Genomic DNA, 27,202 nt, shown 5'->3' with positions numbered 1-27,202 from the left:
TGAGGGGTGCCTTGGCTTGGTCAGTTAAGTGTCGGACTTCGGCTCAAGTCATGATCTTGGCAGTTCATGGGTTTGAACTCCATGTCGGGCTCTGTGCTAATAGCTCAGAGCCTGGAGCCTGCTTCAGATTCTGTGTCTTCCTTTCTCTCTGTCCCTCCCCTGCTCGCTCGCTCGCTCGCTCGCTCGCTCTCTCTCTCTCTCTCAAAAATAACCATAAAAAAAAAAAAGAACTTTGAATAATAAAACTACCTGCTCCTGGGAAAAGGAGGTAATAGTTTAAAGAGATTTCAGCGGCGTGTGGGGGGCTCAGTTGGTTTAGTATCTGACTTTGGCTCAGGTCATGATCTCACAGTTCATGGGTTCAAGCTCTGCATTGAGCTCTGTGCTGACAGCTTAGATCCTGGAGCCTGCTTCGGATTTTCTGTCTCCCCTTCTCTCTGCCCTTCCCCACTCACACTTTGTCTCTCTCTAAAAAATAAATAAAAATGAAATACATATTTAAAAAAGATTTTATTGTGTTTTTATTTTTCTAAGATATGTATGTGCACATATATATTTTAGTGATTTATTTTAGTAAAGCATAACATTACAAATTACAGTGATTAGCTTTATGAGAAATTTATATGTTAGATTTAATAATTTGTGTTTCATGTTTGGGTCTTACCCATGTATTTAAAAGATACGTGTGTGCATGAATATCAGTGGTGAGTTTTATCCACAGTGCTCTGCAGGGAGCAAGCACTTCAGTTTTGATGATCATATTCTTTTGTCTCCTGTCATTGGACACCTTTTAACAGGATAAGGAATATTACTATTCAAAAACAGTGATGAGATGTCATTTTTCTATCCATTGGATTTACCAACAATTTAAAAACTAGCAGTAATACCCTGTGTAGGCAAGCATACAGGAAAATTGTCTTGTTCTTGTGAATGTAAAGTATTGTAGGCTTTTTTTTTTGCTAGAAATTGATTACTATTTATCACAATTTAAAATGTATATGTTCTTTTTACATCTGCAAGTGAGTAGAGTATCCTATGAATCACTTTAAATTTACTATTTTAAGAACAAAAATAGTGTTAAAAGAAACTATCGGCTAACTTGCTAACTTCAGAATCTTAGCATTAGTTACAAAGCACTTACAACACACTTCTTAACTCTAATCATACACCATGGATTATAATCTCATGCGTGAAGAAAAAGGGTGGACCTAGCAAAATGCTGTCTTCCAAGTTTCTAGCTATATAACAGTCATTTTTCTACAGACTGACCATGTGCTACTGGTATTATTGTAAACTGCGGGGAAAGATTTCTATGGGCTTTGGCTAAGTCGACCACAGTGATTTGGTCTTCACTGTTTGGCTTCTCTTTGATGCTCTCACTCTTTCCAGCTTACCTAACTAGGGCACAGTGGTTTTTATTTCAAGTGCTCTGTACCTGAAAGTCAGCCAATGAATGTCAAATCCTAACTCTCTTACTACTAGTGTAGTGTGACTCTGGGCAGATCGCTGTACCTGAGTCATTGTTTTCCTTTCATTATACAGAGTTCATAACATCCGGTTTCAGTGGTTCATGAATGATGGAGTCATGGGTCATAGTAGTTTGTAAACTAAATTATATATAATGCACAGGTATACAGCAGTATGATATGATTCTATGAAACTATTAATCCCAACAGGAAAAAAAAATTTAAACTCACAAAATACAGATGAAAACTACCAGATTAATTTCCCCAAAGCACTAACTTCAACTCTATCATTGTCCTAAATGCTCTTCAACAGCTCTCTTCTCTACTAAAGTAATTATTAACAGTTATAAAGATTAAGGTGATTTGCCTGGCAGTACTGGACCCTGTGCTAAGTTCTTTATATAAATGACATCTCCTCACTGTTTTTGAACAGTTATATTCCTTATCCTGTTAAATGGTATCCAACAAAAGGAGACAACTTTTTTTTTAAGTAGGAGGAAAAAGGAGAGGCTTAAACCTTGCAAGTCCAGAATTGTTTATAACTCTGATTTTATCTGTATGTGGGCGGTGATCTGGGTAACTGACAGAAGTATGTTTTGTGCACGACTGTTGAAATTTACATCATTGCTTAAGAAAGTTGGTAAATGTTACTGCGGTGTATTTTGTAGATATCTAGTTTTAATTATATATGTTTTCTTAACAGTAGAATTTCCATTTTGGACATAGCTCTTTGATTTTATTATCTTAAAATTAAAACATTGTTGAGAATGTAAAATCTTAACTTTAAGTCACATGTTTATGTTGGGAGAGAAGATTTTTTCCATCTGTGAACCTCTGATCCCAGCCCCCAGTTTAAATCCCTAGGAGCTACCACTGCAACTATATTTTTAGTCTTCTGGACTGAGTGTGTGTGAGTGTGTGAGAATTTTGCTATAAATTTGTCATGTAGGGTACTCTTATTTGCCAAAGCAGGATTTTGTTTATGAGAAAAGAAGTGGCACAGAATATTCCTTGCCTTCTCCCAGGATTTTAAAAATAGGTATGGAGCGCCACCTTCGTGTACACTGGAGCCATTCTTAGTCTTCCTGACAAGCTATGTTGTGTCGTCGTCATCCTTGGTTTTAAGAAAAGAAATCACCTCAGAAGTAAATGCCTTGCCCAGTGTCACATAGCTAGTAAATGAGAGTATAGTTTGTAGCAAACATTATAAATTCCATACTCAGTAAATGTTCCAAACCGCTTTGAAGATGGATTGAAACTTGACTGGGTTGGTAGTGATTTTTTTTTTCTCCCCTGAAAAGATAGCATTGGCTGGGGCCTATTTTTGGCATTGATGGAGGCTCTTTTCATTTTGCTCCATTCTTTCCCTCTATTGGTGTGCCATTTTTAAGGTCTGATAATAGCTGTTTCTTGTGTTTTTCTGATCTTGTGATCTTGGACCCCAGTGAAAGTAACTATCTTCACTTGGATTTGCTCACTTTATACGTTTTTGAAAGAGCTAGTAGAGCTGTAGTATAGTCACTGATACCTTTTACTGCTCTGTGATATACATATGTATATATACATTTGTAAAATACATATACATATTTTAATGCTTTTTATTTATTTTTGAGACAAAGAGCACAAGTGGGGGAGGGGCAGAGGGAGAAGGGGATAGATGATTTGGAGCAGGCTCCAGGATGACAGCAGCGAGCCTGATGTGGGGCTTGAACTCAGAAACTGTGAGATCATGACCTGAGCTGAAGTTGGACACTCAACCGACTGAGCCATGCAGTAGCCCCCTGCACCATCATATTCTTAAATTGAATTAATATGGTCTCCATGGATTTAGAGGAGAAAGTTTGGCAACTCTTTGCTTCTGACAGTTTTATAGTATGTTTGTAATTGTGACTCTTAAATGTCATGTTCAGAATTTATGAAAACCTATGAAAGTAACTTCATAAAACCCTTATGTTTCTTTTCCTGCATGTTGGATTAGAGTTTACCTTCTAGAATATTTGTTGAAGAATTTGAAGATTTGAATAGAAATGCTCTGACGTGGATACTTGAAAAGGAGAAATCCTCCTTTATTTTTAGGGACATTTCTAAGGGTGTAGACAACGCAAATTCATATGGGTTTGTGGGATTTGGGGATGCCTTCAATAGGAAGGCTAAGTATCTGGGATTTGAAGGACGCCTGGGTGGCTCAGTTGGTTGTGTCCAAAGTGGTTAAGTGTCAAACTGGTGCAGGTGATGATCTCACAGTTAGTGGGTTCAAGCCCCCTCTTCAGGCTCTGTGCTGACAGCTCAAAGCCTGGAGCCTATTTTGGATTCTGTGTCTCCCTCTCTCTGCCCCTCCCCACTCTTGTGCTCTCTCAAAAATATACATTTAAAAAAAAAAGAATCTAGGATTTGATGAGGTTGGGATTTCCTACTCTTTGCTTAGTTAAAATAGCTTGAGTTTTATACTATGAGCTTTCCTTCTCCCCTAAGTCTTTACTGTCTCCTTGCAGTTATTAGCACAGTCTGGAATCAAGAGTTAAAATTCTTGTTCTGCCACTTTGTAGGGATGTGATCTTAGGTGGGTTGCTTAATGTGTAAAGATTCCCAAGTGTCTTATGCTTACAGTTTGCCCAGTATATAGTTCTTCATCTGACTCTTTATATTGAAATCATGTCTCTTGTAGCCAGTGTGTACGTGGGTCATGCTTTTAAAATCATCCTAGGGGCACCCGGCTGGCTTAGTCAGTTGAGCGTCCGACTTCAGCTCAGGTCATGATCTCACAGTCCGTGGGTGTGAGCCTTATGTTAGGCTCTGTGCTTAATGGTTGCTCAGAGCCTGGAGCCTGCTTTGGATTCTGTGTCGTCTCCTTTCTCTGCCCCTCCCCTGCTCCTGCTGTGTCCTACTCTCTCAAAAATAAATAAATGTTAAAAAAAATTCATCCTAATAATCTATATATTTTTAAAATTGTAGTGTTTAGACAATTAAGGTTTTTTGGTTTGCCTTATTTCCTTCCTTCCTTCCTTCCTTCCTTTCTTCCTTCGAGTATAAGTAGGGGGGAGGGGAGAGAGAGAGACAGAGAGAGAGAATTTTAAGTAGGCTCCATGGCCATTGGAGAGCTGAAAATGGAGCTCAACGTGTGGCTTGATCTTATGAACTGTGACATAATGACCTGAGCCAAAAATTAAGAGTCAGATGCTTAACTGACTGAACCACCCAAATGCTTTGCCTTATTTTCTTTAATAATAGCTTTACTGAGATATAATTCCCAGGTCCTAACATTTACCCTTTTGAAATAAACAAATCCACACTTTTTTAGTATTGTCATGGAATTGTGTAACCATCTTCAATATGCAATTCCAGCAAAATTTATTAACATTTGATACATTACTAGTGTGACTGGATTTATGGCTGCCATTTTGTTTTCTGGTGGTCGTCTTTTTTTTCCCTTCTGTTTTCCTTTCCTGTCTTCTTTGGATTATATTAATTTTTGGAATTCCATTTAAATTGACCTCTTAGACCTTTTACAGTTTTTAGTGGTTTTTCTAGGGATTACAATACATATGCTTGACTTCATATTGTCTACTTAGAGGTAATATTACACCGTTTCATGTAAAATGTAGAGATGCTGTGGTTGTACAGGCGCCTGGGGTGGCTCATCCGGGTGAGCATCCACCTCTTGATTTTGGCTCAGCTCATGATCTCACGGTTCCCGGGATGGAGCCCTTGGGCTCCCACGCTGAGCATGGAGCCTGCTTGGGATTCACTTTCTCTCTCCTGCTCCCACAGGGGCATGTGTTCTCTCTCTCTCTCTCAAAAAAAGTTATAATTGTACAGCCCCCTCACCTCCATTTCCATCAGGATTCTCTGTGTTAATAGTTGTCATGTGTATTTCATCTGCATATATTACACATTCCATAGGAAAATGTTACAATTTTTGCCTTAAAGGTGTTTGAGGTAGTTTAGGACATTTCCTTCATCAATGAGGCAAATATCAGTCAGTTGAAATGAAGATTTATTTTCACATTGGTCCATTTTTAGGGCACTTAGAAGAAATTCTTATGTTTTGTTTCTATTTTTAATTTTATACATATTTAGTTGTATATCCTATATAACACAGAATTACCCTTTTTACTAATTAAATAATATATGGAATTCTTCATGAATTTGCAGGTCATCCTTGCTTAGGGGACCTGCTAATAACTATCTTTCCAATTTTAGTATACATGAGGCCCTTTTTCTCATTTTTTTAATAAATGTTTATTTTTGAGAGAGGATTTCAAGCATGCTCTGCACTACCAGCACAGAGTCCAGTTTGGGGCTCAAACCCACAAATTGTGAGATGATGACTTGAGCTGAAATGAAGCGTTGGCTGCTTGACCAACTGAGCCATGCAGGTGCCCCGCCCCACTTCACCATTTTTAAGTGTACAATTCAGTTGCATTAAGTAGATTTACAGTATGCACTTAGCACTACCAAGTTTTCATCATTCAAAACAAACTCTGTACTCATCACACAGTAACTCTCAGGGCGCCTGCGTGGCTCTGTCAGTTGAGTGTTCGGCTTCTACTCAGGTCGTGATCTCATGGCTTGTGAGCCTGAGCCCCACATCCATCTCTCTGTTGTCAGTGTAGAGCCTGCTTCGGATCTTGTGTCCCTTTTCTCTGCCCCTCCCCCCTTGTACTCTCTCTCTGTCTGTCTCTCTCTGTCTCCGTCTCTCTCAAAAATAAACAAACACTAAAAATATCCAAAAACCAAAATTCCGTAACTACCTACTCCCTCCATTCTTATCCAGGATAAGGTTTGTTTTACTTTCTGTCTTTATGAATTTGCCTATACTAGGTAACTCTTATGAGTGGAATCATATAACATTTGACTTTTTGTGTGTGGCTTATTTCACTGAGCATACTGTCCTCAAGTTGTAGTGTGTGTCAAAATTGTATTGCTTTCTAAGTCTGGTAAGTCCATGGTATGTCTATACCACATTTAAAAAAAATGTTTATTTATTTATTTTGAGAGAGAGAATGTGCAAGCATGTGTGGGGGTGGGGCTGAGAGAGAAGGAGAGACAGAATCCCAATCAGGCTCCAAGATGTTAGTGCAGAGCCTGACAAGGGGCTCAATCCAGGAACTGTGAGGTCATGACCTGAGCTAAAATCGAGAGTCATACGCTTAACTGACTGAGCCCCCCAGGTGCCCTGGCCATCCACATTTTTATCTGTCATCTGTTGATTGACACCCAACTTGTAAATGAGTAGAAGACTGAAATCATGCTTTAAAATTTTCTTTTCTATTAATGTTTGTTTCTGAGAAACTGAGAGAGTGCAAGTGGGGGAGGGGCAGAGAGCGATGTAGATACAGGATCTGATGCAGGTTCCAGGCTCTGCCCTATTAGCACAGAGCCTGACATGAGGCTCGAACCCATGAACTGTAAGATCATGACCTGAGCTGAAGTGGAACCCTTAACCGACTGTGCCACCCAGGCACCCCTGAAATCATGCTTTTAATTCTGTTGTATTACCGAAGCTTTCAGTAGATGCTTGCTCACTATTTGATAGGTGAGAAAAGTTGCTGAAATGAAATTTGGAATTCTGGAAATATAGTAAGGGCACTTTGAGGAACCTCCCCGTATTTTTAGGTTGTAATGCTACTTTTAATTTGTAGTAATTTTGTAATATCTTAAAATTGAATTTCATCTGTTTATTTGTAGATAGCAACTTAGAATTCAGTAGGAAACACTTTTTATTGTTTTTCTGGTGAAAGTAATAGATTGAAGATTTTGTCAGATTAAATGAAGTAACATTAATTGTCACTGTTACATATAGTTAATGATTCTTACTGCCTCAAATACAGTCTAAAATTAAACTCTTAAGTGCCTGTTTTCTAAAATGGGCAACGAGGCAGAAATAATGAGATGATTGCTGGGGTTTTGTTTTTGGACTGGACCTTATCTAAAGATACTGTTAGGGTTTCTGAGACGCCGTATTGCATGAAGCACGTATGTGATAGGCTAATTTACCAGCCAAGGAGTATTCTGACCTTCCGACATTTTATGGCATATTTGTCTATATTCCCTGTGTGTGCACATGTGTATATTTTCTTAGCTTTTTATTCAGTTCTTCACATGCTCCTTGGTTGTTGAATACAGGTATTAAGAGAAATAAGAATCTTTTTGAGGGGCGCCTGGGTTGCTCAGTTGGTTAAAGCTCCAACTTCAGCTCAGGTCACAATCTCACAGCTCCTGGATTTGAGCCCTGTGTCAGGCTCTGGGCTGCCAGCTTGGAGTCTGGAGCCTTCTTCAGATTCTGTCTCTGTCTCTCTGCCCCTCCCCTACTCATTCTCTCTGTCTCTCTTTCTCTCTCTCTCAAAAATAAAGAGACATTAAAAAGTTGAAAAAATTATGTTACATGTGTTAAACCATTATTTTGACTTAAAAGGAAATGTTTGATTAGTAATGATAGCCTTAAAAATGCTTTTGCTGATGAGAATGCTATAATTTCTATAAAATGTATTGAATGTATAGACAGAATTTGTTGTGTGTTAAAATATATTAAATGCCATTTCACTAGGGTAGCCACCATTAGTTCAGTGTCTGTATTATTAATTGTATAATGGCATATATAATATTGAGAAGGCTAACTTGGTTACACCGTTGCTGAAATACAAATTCAGAATGAATTTTAAAATAATTGTTGAATCTGGGTAATGAATAACTGGAGATTTATGACACGATTCTGTCTACTCTTCATTATGTTTGAACCTTTTCATTAAAATCAATAAAAGGAGGTACATTAAGCCCCCAAAGAAGTGTGCTTTTTATAATCTTTACTTTTTTGTAAAAAAGAGCAAGAGAGCATGTGTGCACACACCAGCGGGGGAGGGGCTGAGAAAGAGGGGGAGAGAGGATCTGAAGTGGGTTCTGTGCTTATAGCAGAGAGCCCGATGTGGGGCTTGTTCCCCACAACAAGGAGGTCATGGCCTGATCTGAAGTTGGATGCTCAACTGCCTCACTAAGCCCCACCCAGGTCCCCCCCCAAAGGAGTATGTTTCTATATCCCATATTGTTCTGGGAGACTGGATTATTATAGAATAAATAATAGGTTCAGTGTTGATTGTCTTGGAGAATTTATTAAATTTGGAAGATACTAAAGCTCTTCTGTATGTCTTGTGTGAGAAGATTTTAGCCTTGTCTTTGAAATGTTACCCTGTCATCAAAATGTACACCTTTATTCTTACTTAATACTTGGCACTTGTGGTTTCATGACAAAGAGAAAGAGAATGTTTTGTCTTTACCCTTTAGTTTGGTGTCTATTATCAATGTTAAAGTAGAGGTATGTGATCTAAAATCTCACTTTTTCCAGCCCATCTTGACTTACCACCTCTTATCTTGACTTACCACTCCAGCATGGCACCATTAACAGTTAGTGTAGAAGGGCCCTTTTCATGTGTATAAACTATTTTTTAGACCGAGGGAAAATGTAAAAGGAAACTCCCTACTATGTCAGGTTGGTAACAAAAAAATAAGTAAAATTATTAAAAGAGCTTAATCTAGAGTTGTAAGGAGGTGCCTTTCATAATTCCGCATATTACATTACAATATTTCTTTTTAATTAAAGAAAAAAAGAGGTTTGGGGGCACCGAGGTAGCTCAGTGAGTTAAGCGTCCAACTTCAGTTTGGGTCATGATCTCGTGGTTGTGGGTTGGAGCCCTGCGTCGGGCTCTGTGCTAACAGCTCAGATCTTGGAACCTGCTTCAGATTCTGTGTCTCCCTCCCTTTCTCTGCCCCTCCCCTGTGTACGATGTCTCCCTGTCTCTCAAAAATAAACAAACCCTTTTTAAATAATGTTTATTTTGAGAGAAAGAGCATGAGAGGGAGAAAGGGGGAGAGAGGGAGAGAGACTATCCCAAGAAGGCTCCGTGTTGTCAGTGTGTTTGGAGAGCCTAATGCAGAGCTCAAACCCATGAACTGTGAGATCATGACCTGAGCCTAAAGCAAGAGTTGGACAGTTAACTAATTGAGCCACCCAGGTGCCCCTAAAGTATTTTTTATGTCTCATAAGCAACTTCTGCTACATGATTTGTTACATAGGACTGCATTTCTCAAAGAGCTTTTACCATGCTATGTTATTATGTGTGTTTAGATTAAAGTAGACATGACTGTCTCAAGGACAGATTAATTGCCAAAAGTAATAATCACATTTTTATTGTGTTTTGTTTGTATTAGAATAAGTATTTGAGAGATCAAATTTATTAGTTTATTAGACCATTAATACCTGCCCTCACAAGATACCCATTAATACTTGGCACAGTTTGGGAAAATGGCCTACTATAATAGGATGAGCACTCTTCACTCTTGGTATAGGTTCTTGTTTTGCTTTTGGTATAGTGGGGTTTTTAATTGCAAGGAGCCAAAGTGTAAGCAAAGGGCAAGAATCTATGTGGATTACTTTCAGAAGGATTATACCATTTGGAAAAACGTTGCTTTATTTACGTAGGAGGTTTATCCCGTCTTCTGGCAAGAGTGGGAATTTGCCAGTGTTCTAGATACTAATACAGTCAAGATGAATAGGGCAAAAATCTGAGTGTTCTTGAGGTTATATTCAAGTACAGAGAAATAGGTGCTTAAAAGTGATTTCACAAAGTCAGATCATTTGAATACTATTATTAAGAAAGTACGGGTGGGTGATACAACAGAGTATTGACTGCCAACATGTTCTGGGGCACCTCGGGTTCCTTGGGACCTTTTCAAAGACTCTGGCAACTAAAAAATGCTTGCATAATAGTTTCCCCTTCACTCATTTCTTCACGATTGTGTAGTAGAGTTTTCTTGTGCAACATGATATATGCTATGAAAGATTAAGTGCAGAACAGATATGATAACCCAGCTCTGTTAAGCTATCCGAAGTCTGTACAAATTTGCTAACTTACTTGTTATGAAAATGTTTTTTTCTATTTGTTAATCTTAAATGGGTTTATTCTTGGGGCGCCTGGGGGGCTCAGTCAGTTAAGCGTCTGACTTCAGCTCAGGTCACAGCCTTGCGGTTTGTAGGTTCACGCCCCGTGTTCAGGCTCTGTGCTGACAGCTCAGAACCTGGACCCTGCTTCGGATTCTCCCTCCCTCCACCCCCTCCCCCCCGCTCTGCCCCTCCCCTGCTTGTGCTTTATCTCTCTGTCTCTCAGAAATGAATAAACATTTGTGCCACCTGGACGGCTGAGTCGGTTGGACAGCCAACTTCAGCTCAGGTCATTGTCTCATGGTCTGTGGGTTCAAGCCCTACGTTGGGCTCTGTGCTGATAGCTCAGAGCCTGGAGCCTCCTTCAGATTCTGTGTCTCCTCTCTCACTTTTCTTATCCCCCTTGTGTTCTATCAAAAAACAAACAAACATTTAAAAAAATTTAAAAAAGGAATAAATGTTAAAAAAATTTAAAAAATGGGTACATTCCCTTAAATATTTTATTTATTTTTTTAAACATTTTAAAAATGCTTTTTATTTATTTTTGAGAGACAGAGAGAGACAGTGCGAGCAGGGGTGGGTCAGAGAGAGAGGGAGATAGAGAATCTGAAGCAGGCTCCAGGCTTTGAGCTAGCTGTCAGCACAGAGCCCGATGTGGGGCTCGAACCCATGAACCATGAGATCATGACCTGAGCCGAAGTCAGATGCTTAACCAACTGAGCTACCCAGGCACCTTATTTATTTTTTGATTTTATTTTTATGTAATCTCTACACCCAGTGTGGGGCTCAAACTCACCACCCTTGAAATCAAGAGTTGTACACTCCATTGAGCCAGCCAGGTGTCCAAAATTAATAAATATTTAAACATTTGTTCATTTTAGTACTGTAAATATTGACTTAACATGAATACACAGAAGCACTTTGAGGTCATTAGAGTTTTAAAGTAGAAGAGGTTCTAAGCTCCCCAAATTTGAGAAACCATGTGTTAACTGGATGGGCTCTTTAGAGGAGGTGGTACCAAAAAATCTCTGAGAGGGTGACCATTAAGCTGAGAGGTCATGGGAGAAGAGCATTCTAGTCAGAAAGAGCAAGATTTCTCTGATTACTCCTCCCCTCCGCATTCTGGTGGTCTTTTCTGGCCGTATAATTACGTCTCAAATCAAGGATCTTTATTTACTCATCTCTGAGTTTTTGTTATTTACCACTTTAGTTACTAATCAAGAATAATTCTTGGCCAATTTTAGCGGAATTGTTTATGTATACTTCCAAGTATGAGACAGAACTTTGGAAGTGGCTTAATCTCCTTCCTGTTCACACTAAGCTCATTTGAAGTACATTTTTATTTTTAAAAGTAATTAACAAATACTTCTTAGGGTCTATTTCCTATTTCTTTTACATGACAGAATCTTATATTGGATGTCTGTTTGTGGCTGTTGGTATCGTATGGTTTGTTTTCCATACATACTTGTTAATGGTAAACTTGTTTTGCAATCTTTATGCTTTGGAGTTATAATTTGGGCCTCTATTGGTGAAATATATATAAAGCCTGTGGTTTTTATTGTGATTCCTGCTATTACTATCCTTCATCACACCATTTATAAGCAAAAGCAGTTTTTTAAAATGTTTATTTTGAGAGAGAGAAAGAGAAAAAACGTGCATGGGGGAGGGGATAGGACGAACTGAGGGATCTTGACCTGAGCAGAGACCACGATTCAGATGCTCACCCGAATGAGTCACACAGGTGCCATCAAAGCAAAAGCAATTTTAAAAAATGTTTATTTTATTTTTGAGAGTGAGCAGGGTGGAGCGGCAGAGAGAGGGACACAGGGAGTCCCAAGCAGGCTTCGCGTTAGCAGTGCAGAGCCTGATGCTGGGCTTGAACTTATAAACTGTGAGATCATGATCTGAACTGAAGAATTGGATGCTCAACCGAGTCACCACACGTCCCACAAAAGCAGTTTTTAAAAGTGAGTAGTCACAGAGGAGAAGGAAATGAGTCTAGATAAGTAAAAGTATGAGCAATAAGATGGATTGTGACTGTGATATGAATGGATGAGATTTCTATCTTTAAATTTTTTTAAATGTGATTTATTATTTTTGAGAGACAGAGATAGCACAAGCAGGGGAGGGTCAGAGAGAGAGGGAGATACAGAATCTTAAGCAGGCTCCAGGCTTTGAGCTAGTTGTCAGCACAGAGCCCAACGCGGGGCTCAAACCCACAACCGTGAGATCATGACCTGAGCTAAAGCCGGAAGCCGGACACTTAACCGACTGAGCCACCCAGGCGCCCCGACATTTCTATCTTTAGCAGGTTGTTAACTTATTCTAAGTACAGCACTTTTCCATGCATGCTACATATATCAACTCCATTTGCTTTTTGTGACAGCCCTACAGGCGGATAGTATGTTTTCTGTAGGGCTTATAGATGGAGAAAGTAACAGGAAGGCAAGTGTCAGCAAGTTGCTCCAGGCCACACAGCTGTTAGCGGCAGGGCGACTAGAACGCAGGCCTGTCTACACCTCCTGTCGCAGTCTGACTCCTGCTGCTCCATGCTCCCTCCTATGGGACAGAGAGATTCTACAACTTGTTATAGAGCAAAACAAAATAAAGCTTTAAACTGTTTTCAACATTTTTCCCTTCCCCATCATCATTTTTTTTCTGTAAGACTATAATTTTACAGTTTGTTGTAAGCCTCTTGGTATCTTTAGCTTGTAGGGCATTTCCATATCTAAAAGGGGCTCCATAAACAGTTGTCTGTAGAAGTTGAGGTTTCTTCTCTAAAAGCTAGCAGTGGGAAAGTGAAGCAGACGAAGCGCGGAGAAGAGCACAGAGAAGAAGAAAGGGAGCCGAGGAAAGAGGGGACGGTGGTCTGGAGCGGGTGTGCAGGGTGGTAGCTGTGGTTACAGTTGGGGCAGCCCCGGCAGCGCCGACAGCATGCGTGGTGATGGCTCGCTTTCCAGGTGCTCGGCCGCTGTGGTCGTGGTGAGCAGGTGTAGGGGCAGCGGTGGCCTCAACAGGGTTTGGTAGAGGTGAGACACAGCAATGGGGAGGACCAATGGACCGCAGATCTTCCAAGATTGAGTTAGAAGAGCTAGAGGATAAAGCAGTTTTCTCTGAGGTGACAGCCATGACCAGTAAGGCAGAAATGCATATCCTGTAGGAGGTAGACAGATGTTTTTATCCTTGGAGCAAATTACCTGGATCAGTGTATGTTTCTTTAAAGTAAAAGAGCTGCTGGACTCTTGCCGCATAGGAGAGCACAGGCGTCCTCCCGCGTCAGAGAGGACCTTGCTGCGTGGGGCTCTGGTAGGAGGATGGGAGTTGGGCTCCTGGTGAACTAATGATTCTGTTTGGGAGATTGTCAAATAATATGAAAAGTGTTTAATAGGTGCTTTTCTCCCTAATCTTTGTATGCCGTGTGGTATCATAACCTCTAACTTAAAGATGAAGAAACTGAATCAGAAATAAAATTTTCCTAATCGCTTTCTAGCCCAGTGATTAGTTCTCTTGACTGAGGTCAATTCTTTCAAGCCCTGAGATTCCTGAAAATCTGGGGTTTAACCGCACAGAATATATGGAAAACTTAAATTTACTCAGAATCCATGAAGAACAAATAACCAGATTTTTCATATGTTCTTTTGTGGTATTTATTTATTGTAATTAATTTTTTGCTAGTGCTGGTGGTTTAAGAATCTGGCAGGCTCGGAGTGCCTGCATGGTTCAGTTGGTTAGGCTTCCAACTTCAACTCAGGTCATGATCTTGCAGTCCCTGAGTTCGAGCCTCGCTTCGGCCTCTGTGCTGACAGAGCCTGGAGCCTGCTTCAGAGTCTATGTCTCCCTCTTTCTGCCCCGCCCCCGCTTGTACTCTGTTTCTCTCAAAAATAAATAAAACATTAAAGAAATAAAAAAAAATCTGGCAGGCTTTTTAGGTCATCAGAGAATGTGAAAATAATATTCAAACATGTCAGTAGTCCAAGTGCTTACTTATATAATAGTATTCTTTAAAGAAATGTTACACAGTAAGTCAAGATACCAAGTTAATATATTAATGGTACCTTCATTCTATTGCCACATTTATTTTAAAATTAAACGTGCTATTTTTTAATTATGAAAATCATAACTTATTTTTTAAAGCTGTACACCCAGCGTGGGGCTTGAATTCATGACCCCAAAATCAAGAGCCGCATGCTTTACCAACTGAGCCAGCCAGGTGTCCCTGAAAATCATAATTTATCTCAAAAGTTAATAATAGAAACTAGATATCTATTCACATTTGTGGTTTTTCTACTGTAAATTGCAGATTCTATTATGGTGAATAGGCTAATATTTTGTGCCCCAATAAATGAGGTCCTGTTCATGTACAGCAAATATTTTGTTTAATTTGAGATCTAAATCATTAGTTTATATGATAATTGTTTTCTTGATGAGCTTCTCAATTTTTCAGAGTCTTCCTGAGGCCCTGGTGAGCTTTTGATTGCCAAAGCCCAAATTTGCTGTCTGTCTAATGAAGAAACTAGTAGTTTAGTATGTTGTTGATTTTTCTTTTCTTTTCTTTTCTTTTCTTTTCTTTTCTTTTCTTTTCAGAAAACCAGAGATCTTATTTTCACTCTTAGGAGACTCAAGTCACGATGGCTTTCAGACGGGTCTCACAAATCTTAACCGAAGCTGACCATGTTGACAGTCCATGTTTTGCACAATATTTTTAGTTGAGGAAGTGTAGAAATTTCGTGTTTGTCTTAGCTTTTCTGTCTCTGAGGTTTTAAAAGTGGTGACAGGGCTGCTCTGTTACTGTTTTGCAGCTAGCTCTTTTAATTGATCTTGAATTGTGGCTTTCCGTGCACACAGGGTTAAGTAAAGGGGCTGCAGTCATCCAGCGAGCATTTCCCTTTAATGTGCTCATTAGCGGTGGCAAGTCCACGTTTCAGCACATGTCAGTAATTTACATTTCATTGCTGAGCGGCTGCCCTTGTTCAAGAGTTGTTCCTAAGCCTGATGCATATATATTGGGAATAAACAGAGTAGAAGAATTGAAGGCCAAATACCCTGCCAGGCCTTTCAGTTGGTTCTGAAGCTTCCAGCGTGTCTCTGATTAGCAAAGCATGAAGCAGGATGAAAATGCAAAGATGAGGCCTACAAAAGTGGTCCCAGGTAGGCCATCCCCTTAAATCCCCTTTTTGTGACCACCTTTCCATTTCATCTTCCCTAGATTCTTCTTTCAAGGCAGACTTTCTGTTAAAGTGAAAATACTCTGTTAGACCTAGGAAGTGAACAAAAGAGGATCAACCTGGTTCCTTTACCCTTTCTAACTATTAAGCCAAGTTTGATTGTTAGGCAATGAGTCCACAGAAGCAAAGGGCTTGATCGGCTTTACAGCTCCTAGGGACCCCATTATTGTGATTGGGATTTCTGTGGTGATTCCTTCTGGGATTCATTTTTCCCTCTTTGCCTGATTGGTACCAGCTTGTTCTGGCTTTTGAAAGCTTGCATAGATTATTAAAGGGTAATCTGTGGAGGCTGTGGTCAGTGCTTCTGGACGTAGGGACAGGACTCATGTTAATGTTGTCTTTGAAACTGGGGTGTCGGGGAAAATCCAGTTTTCTTTTTGTAGGAAAAATTTGATAGATTATAATAAGGAAGCCAGTTTTGGACTCAGGGTTTTATTATGAGTTACTTTGTGCATACATGGAACAGCATTATGGAAACACCAGCCTAGCTATCTTTAGAATATTAAAAATGTGCTAATTCTTTCTACATTTTAAGTTGACTTTCGTGTATTTGGAAATTTGAGTTGCAAGAATATAGGGTATTAACATTTCCGTGTAGGTGTAGGTTTAATCTCTGGCGTCTGTTTATCTGTTTTTGTGCTGCCTTCCAAAACGTTGAATTTAAGAAGTTTTGTTCATACTTCATGGTTAGAACCAAAAGTGAATGAATTTATGACTGATTATAGTATTAAAGGACATTGAAAAACATAAGAACTCAAGTCAGATAATTCTTATTTTGTGGTAAATTCAGTTGGATGTGATTTAGCTTTTGGATCATTTAAGCATGAAGGTATGTTAGGCACAGTTTATTAAGTCTTAGCTTTTTTCTCTTTTTTTTAGCTAGAGTTTTAGTAGAAGGGCAATATATTTTGGAATTTTTTTTTATGGGTAAGAAGGTAAAGATGAGAATCTTGAGAATATTAATTTAGTAATGTTCTGATCAGCACATGAAGCCTTTTCAAAAATGTAACAATAAATTTACCTTCTTGATGACTACTTGGAACTATTCTTTCTGGATGCTTGCCAGATAAAAACCCCATGGGATTAAGTTCTGGAAAATCACTTGCAAATTTGTGGGGGATATCAGTGACTTTGAATATTTCACTGTCTAAACTGTCATCTACATGTATTCTGTCTCTGAATTGGTTAAAAAAAATTAGAAGTTTGTCAGCCAGTTAGAATTAAAGGTGACATCTGCTTTTAATTGGTGTTTTATTTTCTTCCAAGTCAGTAAAAATTCAGTAAGACATGAATTATCAAATTTTGCAATGCTAAGCAACTTGTCAAGTGACAGTAAGCACTACCTTGAGCACTTGTACAGATGGGAAGTGTTAAAATGTTGATTAATCGTCCCAGTTCTGATTATGGTTTTAGAAGGAGAAGGCTTGTGTAACCATTGCCAGCTTTCTAGTGTCAGAATAGTATTCATTTGTTAATTTTGTAGGCTTTTTTCAATTACTGGTAAATTGCCTCTTCTATAATGAGCGTGTAAATAGTTTTAGAGATACTTTGTTAGTAGATTTAGGGTCAGATAAGGAAATGTAGAATTCTTCAGTTTCTCAGGTCTATTTTTTATTTAGTAAACATCTTAGTTCAATTGTGTTCTTCTAGTAGAAAAAATTGGACAAAAATCTAAAAGGGAGCTTAAGATGGTGTTCTTTTGCATATACACGATGTGTTGAGAAGGGTGTATCTGTTTGAAGCCTTGCCTTGCCCTCCTGTTGAAAATGGAAATTATTTCTGTTTTTACCATTTCCAAACCATAATAAGATATATAACATAAAGATAAAGAAATCCGTTCCTTCAAGAAGAGCATGTAAAAATTGTTCAGGACTTCAGACATTCTCAGAGCTAAAAAAAACAAAAACAAAAAAACCCAGAGAAAATATTCCCATCATGCTGATTACATTTTAATTTTCTTGTTACTGAAAATTTGAGCATAGGACTAAGTGGTCTCCCTGTATAAAATGTGTCTTTAAAAATTTCACTGTGAAGGAGTTTTCTCCCCGCTACAAATTGTTAGATGGAGAGATTCTCCTTTTCCTTTTTGAATAGATTTGTATATTAGAGGTGGAATTCTGTCTTAAAAGTGATTAGGACTTGAAGGAACATTTCTTCAATTAGTTTCTTTAAATTCTTTTTTTTTTTTTAATTTTTTTAATGTTTTATTTATTTTTGATACAGAGAGAGACAGAGCATGAGAGGGGGAGGGGCAGAGAGAGAAGGAGACACAGAACTGGAAGCAGCTCCAGGCTCAGAGCTAGCTGTCAGCACAGAGCCTGACGTGGGGCTCGAACCCATGAACGTGAGATCTGACCTGAGCTGAAGACGGAGGCCTAACCGACTGAGCCACCCAGGCGCCCCTTCAATTAGTTTCTTAATATTACCAGTCTTCAGTGGAACTCAGGTCTTCCTTTTTTGTTGTGCACTTCTGACTATCTGACACGTATTATGTAGTACTGTATTTTCCCTACCAGGAAACCATCGGGCTATTTAATTTGATTCATAACATTTGTCCTGTTCAGTTACTTGGATCTTGGGTAGAATCTATTTCAACTTAAAAAGTAGACAAGATGCTTATGTAAATTCACTTAATAGTTTTACATATAGTTGATAAGTAGCATCTTAAACCCACAAGCCAAGTTTGGCAGTTCTCACATGTTTTTATAAAGTAGTTGAAAAATAGGAAATGTAGACTCTCTAGCTGAACTATATAAAACATTTTGATGCCTTCAGGATTCATTGCCTCTGTACATTTTTCAAGTTATTTGCTTCTCATTGCATAAGGCTTTAATTTACCTTCTACTGACAACTGCCCAGTGGGTTTTTCAGAATTTTGCAAATGGACTAGCTAGAGTTGTGCTTCCGCCCTGGGTTTGATTGCTGGCACAGACTCTCTTAAGGTGCCCCACACCTAGAAGGATGGGAGGCTCTGGCAACAGCTACTGGGCAAATGTTTTTAGATTCTTTTTTCCAGATACATACGGGATTCCTGTTTTCTACAGTAATTTTGCTTCTTTGAATACTATTTTAATGCCTCTTTAAGAAACAACTCTTACACAAGATAAAACAGCATTTTTGTTTTCAGTTTGTTAATTTTTATTTGTTTCTTTACCTTGATTTTTACAGACTAAAGTTAATATGTGTACCTTGAAGTAATAATTCTTCTGTAAATAACTGATTTTTAAGAAGAAAAATTTATATGCTGATAAAAATAGCTCACATGGGTTCTTTAAGAGATGCTCAATGTGACTTTCATATTTCTCCTCCTATGCTTGCTGTGCTTCTGAAAAATAAGAGAAACAGTTGATATCTGTATTTTACTGAACAGAAGGCTAACATCTATGACTGGTATTCGAATTGGGACAATAATTTACTTTTTTGGCTCTAAATGCTCTCATGATCTTTTAGGAAACTGAGATCATGGTAGGCTTGGCTGGTTAATCATTTCTGTGTTTTCAGCTCAGTTTGGTCACTAATACTTGACTTTTTTTTCCCCTTCATATTCTTGATTCTCTTTGCCTGTGCCATGTGGTTCCTGTTGTTTAAATTACCAGGCTTTCTTTATCATGTGATCCTGTCACTCTATTGACAATCGATTGGATCAGGGATTAGTGTCTGACTCTAAGGCAGTCATCTATTGAAGGGCTGTATCTTAGTGTGTGGGGGGGGTGGGGTAGGGTAGGGGTGAGTGTGGATGTGGATATGTGTGTTGTGGGGGCCATGGGTAGTGGTGGGGTGCAAAGAGAGGGTTGTGACATTTGAACTGAAATAACAGAGATGAGAAGGAGCCGGGCAGCAAGTGAAGCCCCACAGTCTGCCCTCTCCAGGTAGGGAGACTGGCCGGTGTAAATGTACTGAGGCAGGAAGGAGAGGAGCCTGCTGAGGGACAGAAAGAAGCTGGTGTGGCAGGAGAATAACGCACGAGGAGGCACGTGGTACGGGTTGGAAAGGTGGGCTCAGGGCAGATCAGTTGGAGCTTTGTAATAATCTGGGACTGTCGTCTACATGGCCCGGGGAAGCCATTAGGGGAATTAACACGTGTGGTGACATACTGTGATGTACTTCTTTATTACTATAAGAAGAATGCACATCAGATTGAAGAATACGCTGATAGGAGTAGAAAGATTTAAGCTATACCTTTAGAAGTAGAGTCTCCTACCTGCCCACCTGCACATGCCCTCACACCTTAAGTCTGGCTCTCTGTGAAAACAAAGCTATCTTCTAATTTATACTTTTCAGTAAGCCCCACCCTTCCTTTCAAATGTTCATTTGATACCAAGAATCATTCCTCTTCCCACAATGGTTTATTTCCCCAAAACTGGATTATTCAGTCTTGACACTCCAGTAAGAGAGCCCAAGGGAGCCTTTGATCTTCAATCCCAAGAGCAGTGAAGAGGTAGGTGTGGATCCAAAGGGAATATATGGCATTCTACTGTAAGGTGGCCACTCAAAGCTCTGTGTCCTTTGGTACCTCCCCACCAGTGTTAATTACTGAAATGCTTCTTCGACTTTCTGTCTAGCTAGCAGATGATGGTTGTACCACACATACGTGCTGAAATGAATGCTTGTATATGGCAGGTGTGCACCTGCACACACGTACTTTCAGGTTGTAGTGGACCGTTTGCTGGTCCAACATCCTTTCTACTGTGGGTGAGTTCTTTAAACCAGTTATGATCTCCTTATCTTCCCTGACGACTATTGATATAGGGATGGACCAATGAAGGTTTAAGTTAGTTTAGGTCAGTGAAACATGAAGAGAAGCTTTTAAAAGTTTTTTTTTAATGCTTTATTTTTGATACAGAGAGAGACAGAGCATGAGAGGGGGAGGGGCAGAGAGAGGAGACACAGAACCCGAAGCAGGCTCCAGGCTCCGAGCTAGCTGTCAGCACAGAGCCTGACGCAGGGCTCGAACCCACGAACGTGAGATCTGACCTGAGCTGAAGTCGGAGACTTAACCGACTGAGCCACCCAGGCGCCCCCGAAGAGAAGCTTTTTTGAGATTCCCGGGAGAGAAACTTTCTTGTGCTTAGGAGAGAGCAGCATTGATGTTAAAGCTTTCTCCCCCTCCCCTTTTCTTCTCCCACACCTTTTGTGAATGAGAGGGTTTGGTGCTGCTTGCAGCCATATTGTGACTGTGAGGATTGCCAGTTTCAGGACAGAGTTGACTTACAGTGGGACAGATCCAAGAGAATGGCAGAGAAATCCAGAATTGTGAGATGTGCTTTTCGAAAAATTTCTGTCTAAAAGTGTTGATGGAGTGTGTATTGTTCTAAGACTATTTTTGCATTGGATTTGGGGACTGGTAGAACACTCAGTTATTAATATTTGATGAAAATTAATAGAAGCCCAGAGCTTATAGTGTTAGTCCTCATGTATTAGGGAACGTGTCTCAGGGCTGTGCATTGCTTTAATGTTGTTGCCAGACAGCCGGAACTATCTGTATATCATCGGATCCAAGAGGTAGAAGATAGGTAGGCTTGAGAAAATTATTAGAAACAGCCAGCTGTTAGCTCTTGTTTCTGTTTTTGCTTCTTTCTTCAAAATCTTTCTTCTTGCCTGTTTACTTTCAGCCTCTTCCTCTCTGCTCATGTGGCCCTGGTAGAACATGCCAGACCCAGAGCCCGTGAGTGTATGTATTTTAGGTCTAGTGTCCTGAAAAGGGAAGAGGCCTTTTTTCTTTCTGTCCTCACTCCTAGAGTCCTAGCAGGGACTATGATAGATGTAGTTTGGGTTAGCTGCTTTTTGCTCCAATCATCTGTGTTCAGGGGGCAAGATCACATTATTCAAAAGGGCTGCAGTTGAGGGCTCTTTGACTGTGGTTGGGAAAAGGACAGTTCTGGAAAGTTGTGAGCTGGCTAACTCGGCCACAAAATGTCTGTTGTACCCCCTCATTATAGGGCAGAGTATGTGTGGTGTAGGTATTGCGTGAAAGTAGTGGTTAATCCTGGTAGGTTTGGGATTGAGGGTAGTTGGAGAGAAAATTGTCACACTTTATATAAGAGGTAGGGGGTGTGTGTGGGTGTGTGTGTGTGTGTGTGTGTTTGAAAGGATTACTGAAGAGTATTTTGTATTTTTGTAGCTATTGGTTTCCTCCCTAGGAATTGACACCTATCTTAAAAGCTCTGTGCCCCTGTAAAGCTGTGTTTCATCATTGTAGCTTTTTTGGGAGTTATGAAGTACACGTGGAGAAGAAAATCATGGACTTTTTGAGCCAGGAGAAATTTAGAGCTTAACTAATTTGATTGCTTGATGGGGCACATGCTGGTGAATACAGAGTTGAAGGTTCACTGCCCTGAAGAAGCTGATAGGGAAGAGATTGGGGGGGGGGAGCTCCCGGGAAAGTCAGATGACGCGATTACTTTTGATTGGGAGGAATGTTGTGGAAAGTCCCATGAAGAAGGTGGCTTTTGAATGAGGCCTTGGAGACTGGCAGCCCTTAGATAAGACGGTACGGGAGAAGCACAGACCTACAAAAGGAAGGATATTTCAGGAAGGATTGGTTTTCCTGACTCTCCCTTTGAAATAAGCTTGGAATCTGAGCACTTCTCACCACTCCCAGCGCTGCCGTCTATTCTGGTCACCAGCACCGCTCCTCTGCATCATTGCTTTGGCTTCCTACTTGCTCTCCAGGTTTCCATCCTTACTTCCCTCCAGAGTATTCACAGAACCCAGTCAGAGTGATCTGTCAATATGTAAGTCAGTATCAGAGCATTTCTTGGCCAAAATCCAAACCACAAAATACCTTTAATAGCTTCCAGTTTCATTCAGAATCAGAGCCAAAGTCCTTCAAGACTCCCCCTGACCTCCCTGCACTGTTCTGACCTAATTATTTTACTCTTGCTTCCTTTGTTTTAGCTCTTCTTTGAGATATGCTGAGATATGCTTCCAACCCCAGGGCATTTTCACTGGCTAGTTTCTTTGCTTGGAACACTGTCCGTCCAGATTTTTTTTTTTAAGTTTTTATGCACTTATTTATTTATTTTGAGAGAGAGAGAAAAAGAGGGACAGATAAACAGAGAACAAGCTTGAGAGGGGCAGAGAGAGAGAGAGAGGGAGAGAGAAAGAAATCCCAACCAGGCTCTGTGCTGTCAGTGTAGAGCCCGATGCAGGACTCGAACTCATGAACCTTGCGATCATGACCTGAGCTGAAATCAAGAGTTGGACGTGTAACCAACTGAGCCACCCAGGTGCCCCCAAATAGATCTTTAGGTCCTTATCTAAAGTCATTTTCTCAAGGGTGCCTACCTTGACTATCCTAATTAAAATTGTAGGTTACCATTCCTCACCTCACACTCTTAATTTCCATTTCCCAATTTATTTTTCTCCAAAATATGTATTGGTGCATGATAGGTATTTAGTAACATACACAACCACAGGAGTTTTGTTTGCTTTGATCATTACTGTTCCCTCAGTGCCTACAACTGTATCTGGCTCATGTTTATTTGTTTAATGAGCAGGTAGATGAGCAAGAGGTGGATTGTCTACCTTTGGGCCATTCATGGAACAGATTTGATATCCTAAATCCCCTCGTAAGTAGATAGATATTTATAAGCAGAAATCACGTGCAAGGCCTCTCTGCAGGATGGCTATTCAGCTGGCGCTCATGATTACAGCGACTGGAATTTTAAGCCCTTTTATCATATAAGCCTGTGTTCGGCAAACTTCATCTGTAAAGGACTAGATAACAAATATTTTAGACTTTGCATTCCATACTATCACAGCTCTTCAGTTCATTTGTCACCACACAACTCTGCAGTTGACAGTGTGAAAGTAGCCCTAGACTATCTGAAATGAATGGGTATGGTTGTGTTCTAATAAAACTTTATTTGTGGACACTACAATTAGAATTTTATATAATTTAACATGTGAAATACTGATTTTGATTTTTTTCCCCTAATTTAAAACTGTCCCTTTTTAGTTGGGCAGAAATGTGTGTTCTAATGTTTGAAACAGCTGCATATCTGTACAAAAATACATTTAGCCTACTACACACTTCACTGTCACGTTGGTAACCACATATGCAGTTGTGGCCACTGGAAGGAGACCCTGGGTGTATCAAAAAGTACATCGTACAGTTATTTCTACTAATGGATGGGGGGGTATAGAGTAATAGGGAAAATAAAAACAAGTACGGGATAATATAGAAGTTATCTTAGAATGTGTTTGATTTGAGTGTGTGGGGCCTAGTCATTTTTCAGCAACATTTGATTTACATACTCATCAGTTGAGAATGTGAGCAGTGAATTCAGAAATGCTGTGGAGGAATTATTTTCAGAATTAAAAATCTTCCTTGGGTTGAGAATTAATCACATTGATAAAATGTATGTAAAATATAGTAGCTTATATAAATATTAATGTTAGACTTATAACATGTCTGATTGTCCCAAGAGATTTGAAGTATGCTCTCGAAGAGCCAGGGATTTTCTCTGCCAGCCCCAAAGAGAGCCGTGGGGGGGTGGGGGGGGTGGGTCTGGCCTGATGGAGGTGGAGTTGAGACATCGGAAGCACCACTCTGTGCTCAGTACATTCAGACTGGTTGATTGTTAATATTTAAAGGTATGGATTAAGTGTTATTCTCTGTGATGAAAAGATTGGAGGAAGTAGGTAAGCATGGAAGAAGGAACCAGAATTGCGTCTTAACGTGTTGGGACTAATGTGGGGAAAAGGAATTCTTGGAAATAAAAGTCAAATGGTATGTGTGATAGAAATGAGGTTTTTGGGCAGATACAGGGCTTAATGCTAATTTTAGTCTGTTTTCATGAAGCTGACCACAAGGTGGGGGTATATTTTGTGTAAGCTCTGGATGACCTGTGATATCATCCCAAGTTGTTGCAATAAGAGACTTATATTATTTTAAATAACTTCTTTCTATTTTATTTAGAAACTTACAGATGAATAAGTTTGAAACAATTATTTTGATGATATATCTTGAATATTTAGTAGTGCAAACAGTGATTATAATTTTATCCCCCAATCGTGTAAGTTCTTATTTTAAGCCCTTAAAGTTATACCTATCCAACCTAAGGTAATTTCTGTGCTGTTTTCTCAGGGAAAAAAAATTAATTAATTAATTAAAAAAAAAACCTCTAAATCAATTCATACATAGTCAATTTGAGAATTCTTTAATTCCTTATGGATTGGACAGCCATATTGGAAAAGGACTGAATTTCTTGAGGGTTCTATTAAAGGTAACCTAAGAAGACAGGAGACTGTATTCTAAATTAGTTGCGTTTCACGAGGCATTGGCCTTTATTTATTGGTAGTTCTTAACTAGGGTCTAGCCTCCTCTTAGAATAGCTGAAAATTGCTGGTGGCTGATTACTCTTTTGTCATTGGAACACCGTTTTCTGATTGGTGTGGTGGGTGGACTTTCGTGTTCTCTGGAAATGCCTTGGCATGTCATCCCACCTCATGGATGGCAGTTTATATGTCTACTGACTTGTTTGTCTCATTCTGTTTAGCTTCTTGTGTAGATACTGAAACCAAGAATTTAAAAAGATTTTTGCAGTATGTAATTACATAGCATTATTATTATTTTTAAAACTTTAAAAAATATTTATTTTTGAGAGAGAGACACACACGCAAGAATGCAAGTGATGGAGGGGCAGAGAGTGAGGGAGACAGAATCTGAAGCAGGCTTTAGGCTCTGAGCTGTCCCCACAGAGCCTGATGTGGGGGCTCGAACTCCTGAACCGCAAGATCATAAAATGAGCTGAAGTCGGATGTGTAACTCACTGAGCCACCCAGCCACCCGTAATTACATAGCATTATTAAACTAGAGTTGAAGTCTTTGGTCAAATAGAGTAACTACAGTATCAAAATTGAGCTTCTAAAACAGAAAAACATCCTAAACCACAGAGCTTTATAACATGAATAGTAGTACTCCAAAAACCCCTTTTCTGTTTGGGAAATGAAATATTAAAGGTAATAATAATTGCTTAAAATCTGTCAGAAGTTTTTCACAGCGCGTGACAGTAGAGATTATATAGGTAATGTGAGGTTTCAAATGCAGACTAGCTTATCATAAGAAATTATATGATTGGTTTGGTGTTTCATTTACTGAAGACATTTCCAGGTCCAGGTAAGAATATCTGCCCCAGGCTCCCCCTGGTTGTCCTGCTAACAAGCCATGAATGGGCGGAATGAATCTCACTGTCCTTATAACCAAGCCTGTGTTTTGGTTCCACATTTCATTTGAGTTTTCTGGTCTGAAAAGCCTTATAGTCAGCTCTGACTCTTCCCGTCCTTACCCTTCTTAATTTATTCATTCTTCCTAAATCCATGGCCAGGTCTTCTGTTAGTATCACTGCCGCTTTTCTTACATCTTTCCCCTATGAGATGCCACTGCTGTTCCTGCACCTCCCCGCCTCCTCCTCTTCCTCTGGGCCACTGATCCCTTCACCTCAGTCTTTCTTCCATGGAGCCGACTCAGTCCCGCTGCTGCGCTCGTCTTCCTGAAGCGCTTCAGAACTCTCCAGTGGCTCACTGTTGTCTGCAGGGCTGCGTTCCTCATGCGGGAGTTCCCGATTCTTCCATTTCTGTCAGTCTTCCAGCACCGTTTGTACTTCCAGTCTCTGGCATTTCTGTTAGAGGATACCTGGCTGCTGTGTTGTGACAGTCATTTCATAGAAATTTTGTCTATGTAACATCTTGTCCTCCTTGAGAACAGTGTCTTGCTCTTGTTTTGAAGATTGCTGGCCTCTACTTGAGTCACATGTTGGGAAGGCAAGCAGTCCTGTGAGGAGAAGGAGCCAGTTGAGAGGAAGCATTAGAAGGTGTGGGGAAGTGGTAGGTTTAGCCTCTTCAGGAAGGGTCTGAGTTAGTAAAGGCTAAGGGGCTGATGACAGTACTACTGTCTCAGGAACAAGGCTGCTCGAATGTGTCAGATATGGGCACTCAGGAAGGCCAGCTGACTTCCAAAGTCTTCCGTGCTTACGTAGCAGCTTACTGTGGGTCCCTTCTGTCCTGTGTGCTTTACATATATCCATCCATCGAATCCTTACAGGTTCAGAAATAGGCATAGAGTGGTTAAGTAACTGGTAGTGGCCAACCAGGTAGTTTATGGTAGAATTGGCGTTTAGGCAGGGACCAGAGTTCCTGCTTTTAACTATTCTACTCTACAGCTCCTCATTACTGCCTTTCTTTCAACAAAGTCATTTAAAACCCTGCCTGACAATTGTTTTGTCTGATCCAAGCAGTGTAGGAGCTGAGGGGTATTTGGGCGGTGTCATTTGTAACTTCAGAACTCCAAAAGGCTATGTCAGGGTGTTTGAAGGGGGTCATGCTGGTAAAACATTTTAAGAATATCATTTTGCTGGAATTTATACTTACAGGATGTTGACATAAAATGAAGATTAGCCTGTTATAAATGATGTCCATTTTCTCTCTCATCAGTCACAGGCTTGACTTAAATGGAGAAGATTGCATTCTCAAATCTCATTATGAGAAGTTAGGAAGGCCCTGATTGGATTTCTGAGAAAGACAGAAATATCAGGTGATCTGAGCACATTAAAATTGTAGCATATTTAATATAACTG

The 27,202-nt window shown here is 39.8% G+C and overlaps 1 protein-coding gene and 1 non-coding gene across 5 annotated transcripts in view; one reads left to right on the top strand and one right to left on the bottom strand.

The window, feature by feature from the left end:
• Positions 1-27,202, top strand: part of PCCA (propionyl-CoA carboxylase subunit alpha) — a 403,439-nt gene that overhangs the window by 70,608 nt on the left and 305,629 nt on the right. The gene's annotated exons all lie outside the window — the stretch shown is intronic.
• Positions 5,589-5,690, bottom strand: LOC115290955. The gene has a single exon (XR_003908326.1). It is a non-coding gene; the product is annotated as a U6 spliceosomal RNA (small nuclear RNA).

This window comes from Suricata suricatta, chromosome 4 (genome assembly GCF_006229205.1).
Source record: "Suricata suricatta isolate VVHF042 chromosome 4, meerkat_22Aug2017_6uvM2_HiC, whole genome shotgun sequence".
Classification (NCBI taxonomy): domain Eukaryota; kingdom Metazoa; phylum Chordata; class Mammalia; order Carnivora; family Herpestidae; genus Suricata; species Suricata suricatta.
This window is presented reverse-complemented; position numbering and strand designations above follow the sequence as displayed.